Here is a 15,093-nt window from a genome sequence, read left to right as displayed (position 1 = left end):
TTTATTCATATCATATATGCTAAAACATCGTACAACTTACTGCATGGACGACCTTGGATTCATGATAATAGAGTGGTATCATCTACTTTGCATGAATGTCTAAAGTATAAAAGGGATGAAGAAATAGTCAAAATTGATGTAGACATCAATCCTTTCTCTAAGGCAGAGTCATATGTTGCAGATGCAAAATTCTACCTAGATTCTTATGAACTGAGTGTGAAGAAACCATCATCACTCGACGATGTCAATTCAAAAGAATAAAATGAGGCTAAATGAACTACCACCAAGCTGTCTAAGAAGACAACTGAAGAAGTCTCCATTAAGCTATTATCATCTGAAGGTGACATACAGACAAAGACTAATAAAGAGCATCCAGTTTTCCGTTATGTTCCGTGTGAGCGTCGAAATAAAGGGCAACCTTTGTTAGAGGAATATACTCCAAAGAAGCAAATAAGCCACGAAGCTATCCAAGATTTGAAGGAGCATATAACTGTACCGGTTGCACAAATCCCATCCGTGACTTGTGAGTCTACCAAAGGCAATCCCCAAGCTGATAAAATAAAAGGGCACTTTGATCCTAAAGCCTTTATACTGCTTGAAAAGTCTGGTTACGACTTCTCCTATCCATCAAGGTTAGGAGAACTCAAAGATGAAGTCATTGGTGAAAAGATACATGGGCTTACTCAGTCTCAAATGAGGTTGAGGAAGCAAGGGCACTACGTCGCCACTCCTAAGTTTGGGTTAGGATTCATTTTGGCAGAGCCTCTTCAAATTTCATCTAAGAGAGTCAAAGAGATGGTTTCATCACAACACACCTCGGTGGAGGAGACGAAGGAAGTTAAATACAAGAAAATAAAACAACGGGCTTCAGTGTTTGATCGCATTGGAAGCTCAACCCCTTGGGTCTCGGTGTTTGAAAGCCTAAGTCCCAAAAATGAATGTGTGTCTTCCAAAGATCTAAAGGACGTTTTCACTACCTCAAAGACCTCCGGATTTTGTCGCATGGGAACTACAAGGAAGTCACGATCTAGAAAGATACTATCGAAACATGAGGAGTAAGTCCATGAGGAGCAAGGTCATTGTGAAGTTGTTGCTGACAAAGAAATATGTAGTGCTTTCCCATCACGTATGAAGAGGAAGTCTATTTTGTCAATATCTACAGATGATCCGTTGAAGGTGCAAAGGCGAACCATTGTTTACACTTGCCAACCTCGTAAAGAAGCAGAGAAAGAGAAAGAGGTCATGCCTGGGGAAAAATTTCGCTATGTTTAAAATCTAGCGAGAGGCGGCCTGGGAAAAAATTAGGACATAAAAAGAAACTCATCTCTCTGAACTACGTAATGACTTGATCCTTTTCACCGATATGTAGGCACCTTAGAGTTTCATTCTAAGTTCAGTCGCATGAGTTTTAAAAAAATTAAAGTTTGGCATCATAGGGTCATCACATTTACTCTTCCAAGTGTAGAGGCACATATCTATGAGAAAAAAAGACGATTTGCGTTGAAGTATAAAAGATGTTTTATAGCTACAATAGTACAAAAGTTGATACATCCAAAAATATAGAGACAACAGGAACTATACATTTTTCTATACAAAAGTCTAAGTCAGAAAAATGATCGTAAACTAGGCTTTGTTGCTGACGCGTCTTAAATGCTTTTCCAAGTTTGTATGACGTCAACACATTTAATTCCATTCTCGATGTATGTCTCTCGCATTCTGTAGTTGTAATGATCTCTTGACCACATATCTTTTTGTTAGGCCTAGAGCATGATAGTTTACTTGTCTTGTACAAGTATTGGTTGAGGGTCCCATATATGAGAAGTCGTCTCTCTTGAAAAACCGTCATCACCATGGGAGCCGCCATTGATGAACTTCAAGACTAATCAGCAAATCAAGTGCAACGGTTGGTGAAGGGGTGGCTCCTTATCTTGTATGACACCTCAGTTTGACATCTGGACCCTTTGAGCTTCTTTACGAGCCTGCAAAAAAAAATGAAGAGAAAATATTTGTGAAGCATGATGGCAAAAGTTATTACACGCAAGACTGTAGAGTCAATTTCAAGAAGAAAAACACATTCGTAGGACAACTCAGAGAGCATAGACCTGGAAAGCAAGCTCGACGGACGATGGGATCAACTTTGAAAAATTACTGCAACCCAACTGGAAACCATTATGCCCAAACATTTTATATGTTGTATATTTGGATGCTTAATTTCCAACAACAAAAACCGTTTGCAATTTAGAGGCTCCTAGCTCAAGATACAATTCTTTTGCCGGAACTACACGAATCTGAAAGTTTACTGCAGCTAGGTCGCATTTTGAGAATTTTATGTTTCCATCCCAAAAGGAGCTCTGCCATGAAATTCATATGTGATGCAGCACTATGAGTTTACTTTCTAACGGCGCAAATGGATCGCAATGTATAGATTACTTGCTCGAGATATGAATTTTTCCAATGGAGCATGCAAAGCTGAAAAGCATGAAGGCAGGCGTCTAGATCAATTTCAAGATATTGCTGCGACCAATCTGGAATGAACACTTCTGTGATATTTTAAGGATTTTCTTATCTTTGAGCCTTCTTTCCAGTGGCACAAACGGCTCATGATTTCAATGTTCCTAGCCCAATATATGTTTTCTTTATCTGGAGTGCGCAAATCCAGAAATCAAGTACGGCAGATGTCTGTAGCAAATTTTAAAATATTATGGCGGACATTCTGAAAGAATTATTGCCGTGGTATTTACAGATATTGTGACTTACGGAGTTTTCTTTTCAACAGTACAGATGAATCGTGATTCTGACACCAGAAGCTCGAGATATGAATTTCTCGATGAGAGTGCACAAAGCTGAAACGCAGCAAGGCAGACATCAGGAGCAACTTCAAAATAATGTTGGGCAAATCTAAAAGGAGTTCTGCCACGATATTTTCTAGTTTTGTAGGTCTCAAACTTGTCTTTCCAATGGCATAGACGGCTCGCGATTTGGACGTTCGTAGTTTGAGATATTTACTTTCAAATGACAGCATGCAGTGCTGTGAAGTCGAAATGACAGACTTGTGCATCGCCTTCGAAAGTTCATTCCGACTTGTCCTGATGGAATTTGACCCTAAATTTTGGATATGTTGTTGTGGTGCAAGTTTTGATTCTGTTGAACTAAGAGGATTGTAGTTTGGATACTGAAGATATAATTTTTTCAATGAAAACATGAAATATTATAAAGTCAAACCAGCAGAGACGCGCCAGGTGCTTGCTTGCCGAAGTTGGAAAGGCCTACTCCAATTGTCTTCCTCGCCAGCCTGCAACGATGCAATGCGGTACATGTTGCGCTCACCAATGATGAAATACCTCCAAGAGTAGCGATTTTATCGCCGAGGTTGAAAGGACACTTCATGTGTCTCTCGCGCCAGGCCGCAACAAAGAGACAAGTGTTGTGCTGCAAATCATATAGGCATCTTGTGTATCTCCTTAGGGATATTAAAGACCGCTGGTACTCTCGCAAAAGCCTGTAAAATAAAAATATTTTGGAAATCCTCGATGCCAACAACACGAAGTTACTGTTGATACGGTACCAGTAGCACGGTGCTTCAATAGCATGACGGTTGAGTTCGTTTGATGGATACGATGCTAGTGATACGATGCTGTTGATTCCACATTATTGATTGGTTCCAACGGCACAAAGCTTTGATTCAGCAGCAAGTACCGGTGTCAATGACATGAGGCTTCAACTCGTCACGATACATAAATGTACTCGCAACTAGAAGTTCCGATCAGAGTGACAGGTAACGATGCCAACGGCACGAAGCTTTAGACTATGACCAAGTTCAATGTCAAAGCAGCAATCTCCATTGCTCAAAGTTTGCAAATTTGAATTTCCTTTGCTGGTGCTTCGGTGCCTGAAAAGAAAAAAAAAGATTGTGAACAAGAGCAAACAAAAAAGTGCAAGAGAAAGCGAGAAGAAAGACATAGCGAGGAAGGTCAAGTTTTGATTACAATTTGAGCTGGTTGGACCTCCTTTTATAGGAGTTGATCAAGAAGGAATTCGTCTTTCAATAGGAGAAGAATCAAAGTCAAGGCAGAGTCCTTTCCCAAAAAAAACAAATCACAATTGAAGAGAGAGTTTGCCGTTGGATAAATCAGAGAAACGAAAAAATTACAGGTGCGAGCGAAACAATAGAAGTTGATCGGGACTAAAAATCTCAAGGAATCTTTTAAAGAAAAGGTCAGGCTATTTAAAAAAATTTTTATCTTAGTGGTACTTCAAGTCTCACCATTGACGTTCACAAGCTCACACCACGACAAAACTTGAAGTAGGGGCATCTGTAGACGTATAAAATTACTGGATCTAATTCATACAAAATTTGGATTAAATTCAATTGTGTTAAAAAATTAATTTGGACTTAACAAATTAAATTAGTCCATTTTATTATTTTTAAGCCCAAGGTCAATTTCATCTTAAGGCTGAGACTCATGCCATGTGTCAAGTGACATGGCATATCCAGTGAAACTCAAAGCCAACAAGATGACGCCGCGTATTAAATGATGTGGCAATCCCAGTCCAAAATAGTGACCAATCAAGAGTTACCAAGTGTCTAAAATGACATGTATTGGCCAATCACAAGCAAACTTATCACAAAGCATATGAGATAAGTTTGATGACTCACATGAGCCAACCAAAATCAAGCATTCATATGTAACTAGACTGTCTATCCTCTGCAACTATAAATAGAGAGGTTACATAACTCGCTAATGGGATGGGGAATTCAAGAAGAGTATTCCGCAATTGGTGAAGGCATCCGCAAACAAAGAGATCAACCATCAAGTGCAAAGTTCTTCAACAAAGGAATGATCAACGGAGTTCTTCCCGAAGATCAACCCAAAACAACAAAGTGTTGCTCGACGTTATTGGCGTTTAAATACATCACAAGATGGTATGTATCATCCTACATTCGAGAAAGACGCTTCTGAAACCCCCGAATCATGGAGAATTTCAGAGAGGAGAATCAAGGGATACATAAAATTGTACTCACAAATATTTATCAATAAAATCTCTTTTTCATATTATTTTTGTTACAGTTTATTTTCCGTACTACGAAAATTTATTGCGAAAAAGTAGATCTTGATTTTTGTCTTCAAGACATGGGCACTGTTATTATTGATGCCGGACTTCTAATTTACTCATTATATGATATCAAGGGGGAGAAGGAAGACACGATGTTGGAGGATAAAACCGAGCGCTTAACCTTGATCTACCGAGCAACGTTGAGCCTATCAAGTCAATGATCTACCTCATCTTTCGAAAGTCATTTCCTAACTTGCCAAGTATTCACTTGCTTTCATCAAGAACTAACTTCAAATTATTCAGAAGGAGCTTGACAGCTTGCAACATTTCCCTAAAAGCTGTTATAAAAGAGCCGCGTCATAAGTTCAAGTCTCTTCAAGTTTGTACTACACAATTGATTAGCAATTCATAGTTGACGCAGCTTGTATAAGCAAAGAAGTACCTCACTGGTGTCTCAAGCATAATTTTTGTAGCATTAATTTTTGTGTTTAGTATTACATGATACCATTGACACTTCGGTAGCAAAGATTCCAGAAAAGCAAGTGACCGAGATTGGCTTAGTATTACATGATACCATTGACACTTCCACTGTTCATACATCATCACAATTGGCCAGGAATCGAAGCATGGCTGATGAAAAACCTAAACAGCTGGATATTATCTCAATCGTAGGCATGCCTGGTCTGGGTAAGACAACTTTGGCCTACAACTTTTATTATGACAAGTCAATTATCTCTCACTTTGATATTCGTGCACATTAAATTGTGTGTCTCAAGTATATACATTTCGGGATTCGTTACTAGCCATTCTTTGTGATGCTATTGGCAAGGATTCTAAACACAAAAACAAGTCTACTAATGAGCTTCGTAGAACTTTACTACCCAAAAGATATCTTATCCTTGTTGATGACGTGTGGGAAGCTAGTGCATGGGATGATTTAAGGCATTGCTTCCACAATGCCAAAAATGGAAGCAGAATCATTCTAACAACTTGACATCTTGAAGCTGCCAATTATGCTATGCATGTTAGTGAACCCATTCCTCTTCGTATGTTTAGAGATGACGAAAGTTGGAAATTATTAGAAAATAAAGTTTTTGGCGAAGAAAGTTGCCCCCTTCCCTTTGAAGAAGTTGGCAAACAAATAGCAAAAAAGTGCGGAGGGCTGCCTCTTTCAGTTGTTTTGATGGCTATTATTCTATCAAAGATGGAGAAGAAAGAAAAAAGTTGGAAACAAGTGGTTGCAACGTTAAGTTTCCACATACATAGTGATTCAAAAGCCATTGTAGAACAAAGTTATCAGGATTTACCCTTTCATCTTAAGCCTTGCTTCCTTTATTTTGGAGAATTTTTAGAGGATAGAGCAATTGATGTTTCAAAGTTAACAAAGTTATAGATATCAGAAGCTTTTATGAAAAGTTGTGAAGGCAAGAATTTGGAGGATATAAACAGCAGGTTACTTGGAGAATCTTATTGGAAGAAATCAAGTGATGATTTCTCAAAGAGCTGATTCAGATGGTAAGGTCGAAGCATGTCGCCTTCATGATGTAGTGCTCAAGTTCTGCAAGATAAGAGCAACGGAAGAGAATTTTCTACAGTGGATTAAATGGTAATTGTAACGACCCGACCGGTCGTTTTGAGGTTTAGCGCGTCATTCAGCGGTTTGAGACCCTGAGCAGCTTCACTTCGGGTATTATAACTTGTACGCATGGTCGGAATTTAATTTCGGGAAGTTCGAAGTTGATTTAGAAAGAAAGTTCTAATTTCGGAAGCCTTAAGTTGGAGGAATTGACTAAAGTGTGATTTTGAGTAGATGGCCTCGAATCAGGATTTGAAGATTCTAACAGGTTCGTATGATGATTTTGGACTTAGGCGTATGCCCGGAGCGGGTTTCGGATGACCCGAGAACGTTTCGGCGCCTATTATGGAAGTTGGCATTTTTAGAAGAATTTTCTAAATTTGGGTTGAAGTGCATTTCAATGTTATTAATGTCCGTTTGGGATTTAGAGTCTCGGAATAGCTCCGTATAGTGATTCTGATAATGGGAGCGCGACGGATGTGGATTTGGAGGTCTGTAGGTCATTTGGCGAAAGTTAGGAATTTGAAGGTTTTGGAGAGTTTGACGGGGAGTGGACTTTTTGATATCGGGATCGGATTCCGATTCCGGGAGTTGGAGTAGGTCCATAATGTTAAATGTGACTTGTGTGAAATATTTGAGGTCAATCAGGCGTGATTTGATAGGTTTCGGCATTGAATGTAGAAGTTTGAAGTTCTAAAGTTCATTAAGCTCGAATTGGGGTGTGATTCATGATTTTGATGTTGTTTGATGTGATTTGAGGCCTCGAGCAGGTTCGTGTTATGTTGTGGGACTGGTTTGTGTGATTGGACGGGGTCCCGGGGGCCTCGGGTGTGTTTCGGAATGGTTTCCGATTATTTCGGGCTGTTTTGGACTATTATTGCTCGTATCTGGTTTCCTTCATCGCGAACGCGAAGGGTGTCCCATGTTCACGAAGAGGAATTGGAGGCAGCTGGGTTTTTGGCCTTCGCGAACGCGAGGCGGAGGTCATAAACGCGGATGGATTCCTAAGGAAGCTTAAGCGAACGTGACACAGGAGTCGTGAATGCGAAGAAGAAAGCGGAGTGGGAGCCTGGAGTAGTTTGGCCTTCGCAAACGCGAAGCTACAGCCGTGAACGCGGAGCGGTGGTGTCTGCAACCTTCGCGAATGCGAGGCTTTTATCACGAACGCGAAGAAGGGCCTGGCCTGGACAGATTGTTTTAAAGTCAGGATTTGGCCATTTTTCCTCCATTTTTCATTTGGTTGGACGATTGTTGGAGCTCTTGGAAGGGAAATTTTCATCATCTATGTCAAGGTACGTGATTCCCACTTATTATAAGATAAATACATGGTTTTATATGGATTCAAGCATGGAAATTGGTAAAAATTGTGGAATTTTGATAGAAAACTTAAAAATTGGTATTTTTGAATTTTGATCACGAATTTGGGCATAAAATTGAGAATAAATTATATATTTGAGTTCGTGAGGTTATGGGCAATAGTTATCTTCAAATATTTTCGGAATCCGGGCACGTGGGCCTGAGGGTTGCTTTATTGATTTTTCGAGCGGAGTTGAAAATTGTTATAAATTGATTAATTATGAGTATTAGAGTATATCTTTATTGGTTTGCACATTGTTTGACTAGTTTTGGAGCGACGAGCATCGGTTTGAGGTGTTAGAGGGCTTGGAGCCGATTATGGAATTTCGGAGCGAGGTAAGTCTCCTGTCTAACTCTGTGAGGGAGGAAACTACTGCGTATGCTCAAGATGATCAGAGTCCGTACGTAGTTAAATTCATGTTATTGTCTGGGTAGACTTAGGTTAACATCATGCTTTAGCTGTACTATTTTGAGCAGTTTCTCGCCTATTAAATTTCTCTGGTTTACATTACTACTTGAGACTAGAATTGCTTTTGTAGAGACTTCACAAGTTCATGATTAGTCACCGAATAATGTTACTCCTCTTACGGCATGTTTCTGGATATATATATGTTTCATTGAAAGATTTTTGTTAAAGAAATTACAACTCACACATTTATTCTTGAGTGGGGTCAAGGACCCATCAAAGCCTCTTATTCTAATGGGATCGGGCCGTACGGATCGGCAGGATTATGTATTTCACTCTAATGGGATCGGGCCGTTCGCCTCGGCAGGATTTATGTACCACACTCTCATGGGAGCGGGCCGTTCGCCTCGGCAGTTTAATAGATGAATCTATGGTTCGTGTCGTTCGACCCTCGGCAGTGCATAATTTAAATATTTATGTTGGATCGGGCCGTACGCCTCGGTATTTCCTATATCATATCCTCGTGGAATCATGCGTAATATTTTACAAGAAGCTAGTGTAACTGTGATTTTTTTTCCTGATTTGGTTTATGACAATCTATCTGATGAGACCCACTATATCTATATATATGCTCTGGTTAAGGAAAAAATTTCTAATGGAGAGCTCGAGTTTCCTCGTAGAGAGGGGGATTTGTACCACACGATTTATACTTGTTTACCTCATTTATTTTCCCTGCCTCATATTTACTTACCTCTTTACTATACCTTATGTTGTTGGACCACTATTGATTGTCGATGTCGATCACTCGTCACTACTTCTCTGAGGTTAGGTTAGATACTTATTGGGTACACATTGCTTACGTACTCATACTACACTTGCTGCATATTTTTGTGCAGGCACATATATGTCTAGAGGCCATGTGAGAGCAGAGGCGTGTATACATACAGGGACCTAGGTGAGCTGCATTCCATTTGTCGACCCGCAGCCAGCAGAGTCTCCTTCAGAGTATTTATATTTTTCTAATCAAATTTGTATTCCGGACGGCTGCTGAATTTTATTTTATATTCCTAGTTAATACTCATGCACTTGTGACACCGGGTTTTGGGATGATTATGGGTTGTTCTGTATTGAATTTTGTTAAAAGTATTATTATTTACTCTGTAAATCCCTATTCTTTACTATTTAAATTGAAGAAAAAAAATATGCTTTCAAAAATAATAAAATGAGAACCTAATTAAGTAATTATTATTGGCTTGCCTGACAGTGGTGTCTGACGCCATCACGACCTTTATGGATTTTGGGTCGTGACATCTTGGTATCAGAGCACTAGGTTCACTTCGGTCTCACGAGTCATGAGCAAGTCTAGTAGAGTCTTGCCGATCGGTACAGAGACGTCTGTACTTATCTTCGAGAGGCTACAGGGCTGTTAGGAGCATTTCCCTTCTTGATTCCTTTATCATGCGGTTTGATTCCATTAAGTCTTGTGCCTTTATTTCCTTCCTACTCGTTCTTACACGATGTTGAACGCTCGTGTCAATTGGGCATCGAAGAGTTTCAGTGGTACTACAGATATGGAGCAAGATGTTTCTCCCTATGCATTCAAACAAGTTATTATCGTCTTCTTGTGAAAGGAGGTTTTGTCATTTCAGCTCAGTATCGGTAATTCCTACGGTTTTGAGGCTATGCATGGTGTTGGTTTAATAGTTGGGTGCTCATTTGTGTGTTGACGCAATGAATGACTTGAAAGGAGATTTATCTTAGTGTGTGATTCAGAGGTTCAATGCTTGATTCCAGCAAAGGAAAAACAATCGGACTACGAATGTGCAGGTTGGGTTGGTGGAGTAACGAGACTTGGTATTTTCGAGCGTGGTGGAATTTTTATTATGATGTGGCGTCGTCATCCTTATTTGAACACATTACGATTCGCCGGTGTTATGATCTTCTTTGATTTTGCCTTCGGAACAGGGTGCTGTGAAATGGTGCTTGAGGGACAGTTGTCGGATATCAGTGTGCAGCGGAAATAGCGGTGTGCAGCAGTTCAAGATCGAATGGGTAATTCCAATTTTGATGGCTCGAAAAGATGATCTTTTAGGAGACTTATAATGGGTAGTAATTTGTTAGTTCAGGTGCTACAGAGATGGATTTTGATTTGATACAACATTTGGGTAACGAAGAATGAGAAAGGGCATGGGGAGGAGTCTTGCGGTAGTTAATTTACTAGTAGGCCAAGTATGAGAAGCGGAAGTCGGGAAGTTGCTTAAAGGAGATGGTTTGACCGAAGTGGGAGAGGCAGAGTAGCATATGGATTCGGTGGTGGAATAGCCACGTACCTTAAGAAAGTGTAGAACAATTTGGGAATCGTGATGGAAGTTGATTTGTTATATGTATTTTCTTGGAATGATGGTTACCGTACGGAGAAAGAGTGAATAAGGTAGAAAGGAGTTTGCTTGGGATGAAGAGGGGTGTGAAGATTTGACTATCGTTACAGATGCAGTATGACTTGAGTTCGACTGTTATTGTTGAACTCTCAGTTGATGTTAGCGAGGAAGGAAAAGACCTATACAACGTCGTAGAAAGAGGTCGGATAAGAGATCGTGGACGATGATTCCGAATGTTCATGACGATATTTAACAAAACACTTAGAGAAATTTGGCGGGATAACGTAGTGAGATCATGGTAATCGAGAAGAAAGAATCATTGTGGGCTTAATATTTTGTGATTATAGCTTAAAGCTAAGTGGGGGAGCCCCACCATCTACGATTGGATCGAGTGGTTATCGGCTTGTGCAACTTCTGGTTATCGGTGCATTAGTGGATTATTTTTGAATCATAAAAGGAATCATCAGGGGTAGTTCGAGTAGAGAAATTGCTAAATCTGTGTTATATTCTGCCTTATAGATTGAGGTGCAGGATTTGGGAAGACTCCGAGTTTATGCTTCTTGCGGATGTAATGTAAAAGGAAACGAATTCAGCTGGTTGCTTCTTGGAGAGTGTGTTCATGTGCTAGCAGAATGTTGAAGTTGATTATATTCGGGGACAAGTCAGAGTGGGTGACTCTCAACAATGGTCCTAGTAGGTTTAAAATTTAAGGTGCAGTGCCTAAGGATTTCGAGACCGTGGTATGGTTAAGTACCGAGTTTTGGCAGCGGATTTTTTGAAAAGGGGACTTGGAATGTTCTATGTTATTGTTGGTCTGTGGTATGGCATTTGAGAAATGGGAGAAAATAACTTCGGATTCATAAAGTGGTTTTCATAATGGGTATACCAGTTGAAGATGCGAACATGCGCATAAGGAGGGTAGGAGATGGTTCGTGGGTTTTGGAGACAACGTGGTCTCATGAAATAAGGTCACTAAAGATGAGTGCGTATTTGGGTTCATGATGTTTTGAATGGGGCTATTATTATTCCTAAGGCAAGTCCAGAGTAAATTAGAAAAAGTCAGATTCAGTTAGCTATGGTTGAATTGGCATGATGGTGGCAATGATCAGTTCCTTCAGCGTGTTGAGTTATACATGTGATTTTAACATCCGCCGTAATTGATTTTATTTGGAGGCATTCGAGTATTATGGCCTGTTATGTGTAGATGGATCCCGGAAGAATTATGGTGGTTTAGACCACCACTCGATGTTTGTATTTTTCTGCAGTTATGGGAATTCAGTCACGTGTGGCAATGGTTCTCTTGAAATGAGTTAAGTGAAAAGTTTCTATATGATGAAATGTGTACCCTATTGGTGTTTCGGGAGTTATGATAAAATTCTTGTACTCTTGCGTATTTGTATGTTAGGTGCAGTGAGCGGCACAGGAATTGAAAGTTGAGGATCAAGGTTGCAGTTGATGTCGACAGGAATGTCACGAGCTCATATAAGCAGGGAAGAATTCAGATGTTTAGAGTAAGCTGGTATTGTTCTTAGCATCACCTGAGATCGGTGTCCTGTGTAAGAGGCTTTGTGTACTGATTTGCAGCTTCTTGATTTGCTTTACAACATTAGTGTGACCGGTGGTATGGATGTGCAGACTTGTTACCTGGTGCGGAGGGTCGTGGGAGTGTATCTCACGAGAAGATTGTATAAATGTGACATGTAGTCACTTGATTGGTTAAAGATTTAAAAACTAAGTATGGAGATTATGGTATTATCTCTAATGTGAGAATTTATGCCTGAAGGGCGCTCGGTTCATTTGGTTATGGAATATGGAAGTTTGTTCCGGATTTGACGGTTGTTCTTGTGTGTCATGGAAATATGGATCCTAGAAAGGTTATTAGCCCAGTGCGGTATGATCAGAATCGTCTTGAGGTCCGTGGATAGATCTAAATGTGAATGTGGGCTCTATATCAGGCCGGATGTGTTCATTTCAGCATAGCGTTGTTTTCAGAGGGTTCTTCGGGCCTTGGATGTTATTTCTGTCGTCAACTATTCCATGTAATCTATATTATACCAGGTGGGTTGTGAGGTGGTTTGATTATTCGCACTCGTATTGAGGTCATATATGGTTTGTGGTATTATGTGAGCAGGATGGCTCTCGAGATGCAGATCATATATCGCACCGTAGTTGTGCTTGAGTTTTATAGCACGTGACGCTACCCGTCTCCCCAGGATTTGTATTATGTACTTGGCGTGCTTATGGTTGATATTCGGGCATTTCATGAGTATAAGCGTTACGGCTCGATGTGTGTTTTCTTTAGATTATTATGTGTGGATCGGATGGCACGCCGCCACGGGTATATGGTTGGATCGGGTGGCACGCCGCCACAGATATATTATTTGGATCGGGTGGCACGCCGCCACAGGTATCATGGTTGGATCAGGTTGCACACCGTAATTGTATCATGTGTGGATCAGGCTGCACGCCGCAACAGTGTGTTATTGAGTACAGTTTCCCATATCTATTATTGTGTGTTCTACTTCTCATTTCCCGAGGAAGGTTCATAACATCCTTTCGGTTGTTTAAATTAGTTACGTGGGTTGAGTAGTTCTTTCCAGAGTTCGTTCCCTTATGTATCACATTTGAGTTTGTAGCTTGTTGGCATATTGTGGCATTATATGAGACTTTTGACAGTGTCTGAGGTGACTTACTACCTGAGCAACTTGTACTGGGTGAGACGAGATTTTTGGACCTGGGATCAGTGCGATCAGATTTATATGAAGCATATGAAAGAGTAAATATTGTTATTCAGTCCATAATGAGGTAATGGTTTTGTCGAGAGGAGAGACTCCATAAATTGTGATTCGGAAGGTGGTTATGAGTACTACACATCTTCTCTGTCGTGGCAGTATTGCAAGAGTTGCAACATGACTTATATGAGTCATGAGGTGTGTTATGAGCATCAGATTCGTGAGTTTTCGGTTGTTGTTATCAGGGGATGTTATTATGGTCATGTGAATTATGTGGTACATGGTGTGGATTCCGCAAAGGTATGAAAATATGTATTGGTGCATCGTGTAGTGATTAATACAGTGTTCGTATGTTGGAAACATACCTGGTAGAGGATTTCAGATATTGGAATTTGGCTCTAAGGCTTATTTGACTAGTTAAAAGGGAGAATTTTTAGGTTTGCTCAAGCAAATGTGCTCAACTGGGTTATGGTAGCAATGGTAGGTGCACGAGGTGCTAAACAACGATTTCAGACAACTCCAGAGCAGTTCTTAGCACATTCGCGGACGAATGTATGTTTAAGTGGGAGAGAATGTAATGACCCGACCGGTCGTTTTGAGATATAGCGCTTCATTCAGTGGTTTGAGACCCTGAGTAGCTTCATTCTAAGTATTATGACTTGTATGCATGGTCGGAATTTAATTTCGGAAAGTTTGGAGTTGATTTGGAAAGAAAATTCTAATTTCATAAGCTTTAAGTTGGAGGAATTGACTAAAGTATGATTTTGAGTAGACGACTGCGAAATCGGGATTTGAAGGTTCCAACAGGTTTGTATGATAATTTTGGACTTAGGCATATGCACGGAGCAAGTTTAGGATGACCAGGGAGCGTTTCGGCGCCTATTGTGAAAGTTGGCATTTTTGGAAGAATTTTTTAAATTTGGGTTGAAGTGCATTTCAATATTATTGATGTCCGTTTAGGATTTCGAGTCGGGGAATAGCTCCGTATGGTGATTCTAGTATTGGGAGCGCGTCCGGATTTGGATTTGGAGGTCCGTAGGTCATTTTGGGGTTATTTGGCAAAAGTTAGGAATTTGAAGGTTTTGGAGAGTTTTGCTGGGAGTGTTCTTTTTGATTTCGGGGTCAGATTCCGATTCTGGGATTTGGAGTAGGTCTGTAATGTCAAATGTGACTTGTGTGCAAAATTTGAGGTCAATTGGGTGTGATTTGATAGGTTTCGACATCGAATGTAGAAGTTTCAAGTTCTAAAGTTTATTAAGCTCGAATTGGGGTGTGATTCATGATTTTGATATTGTCTGATGTGATTTGAGGCCTCGAGCAGGTCCGTGTTATGTTGGGGGACTGGTTTGTGTGATTGGACGAGATCCAGGGGGCCTCGGGTGAGTTTCGGGATGGTTTCGGATCATTTCAGGATGTTTTGGACTGCTGTTGCTGGTATGTGGTTTCCTTCATCGCGAACGCGAAGGGTGTCCCGTGTTCGCGAAGAGGAATTGGAGGCAGCTTGGTTTTTGTCCTTCACGAACGCGAGGCGGAGGTCGCGAACACGGAGGGTTGCCAAAGGAAGCTTACGCGAAAGCGACACAGGGGTCG

General features: G+C 40.4%; 1 pseudogene; it reads left to right on the top strand.

The window, feature by feature from the left end:
* The first annotated feature begins 4,742 nt into the window (after window positions 1–4,742).
* LOC104112703 (putative late blight resistance protein homolog R1B-12) lies at window positions 4,743–9,468 on the top strand (annotated as a pseudogene).
* Window positions 9,469–15,093: the final 5,625 nt, after the last annotated feature.

The sequence above is a fragment of the Nicotiana tomentosiformis genome, chromosome 10 (genome assembly GCF_000390325.3).
Source record: "Nicotiana tomentosiformis chromosome 10, ASM39032v3, whole genome shotgun sequence".
Taxonomy (NCBI): Eukaryota; Viridiplantae; Streptophyta; class Magnoliopsida; order Solanales; family Solanaceae; genus Nicotiana; species Nicotiana tomentosiformis.
This window is presented reverse-complemented; position numbering and strand designations above follow the sequence as displayed.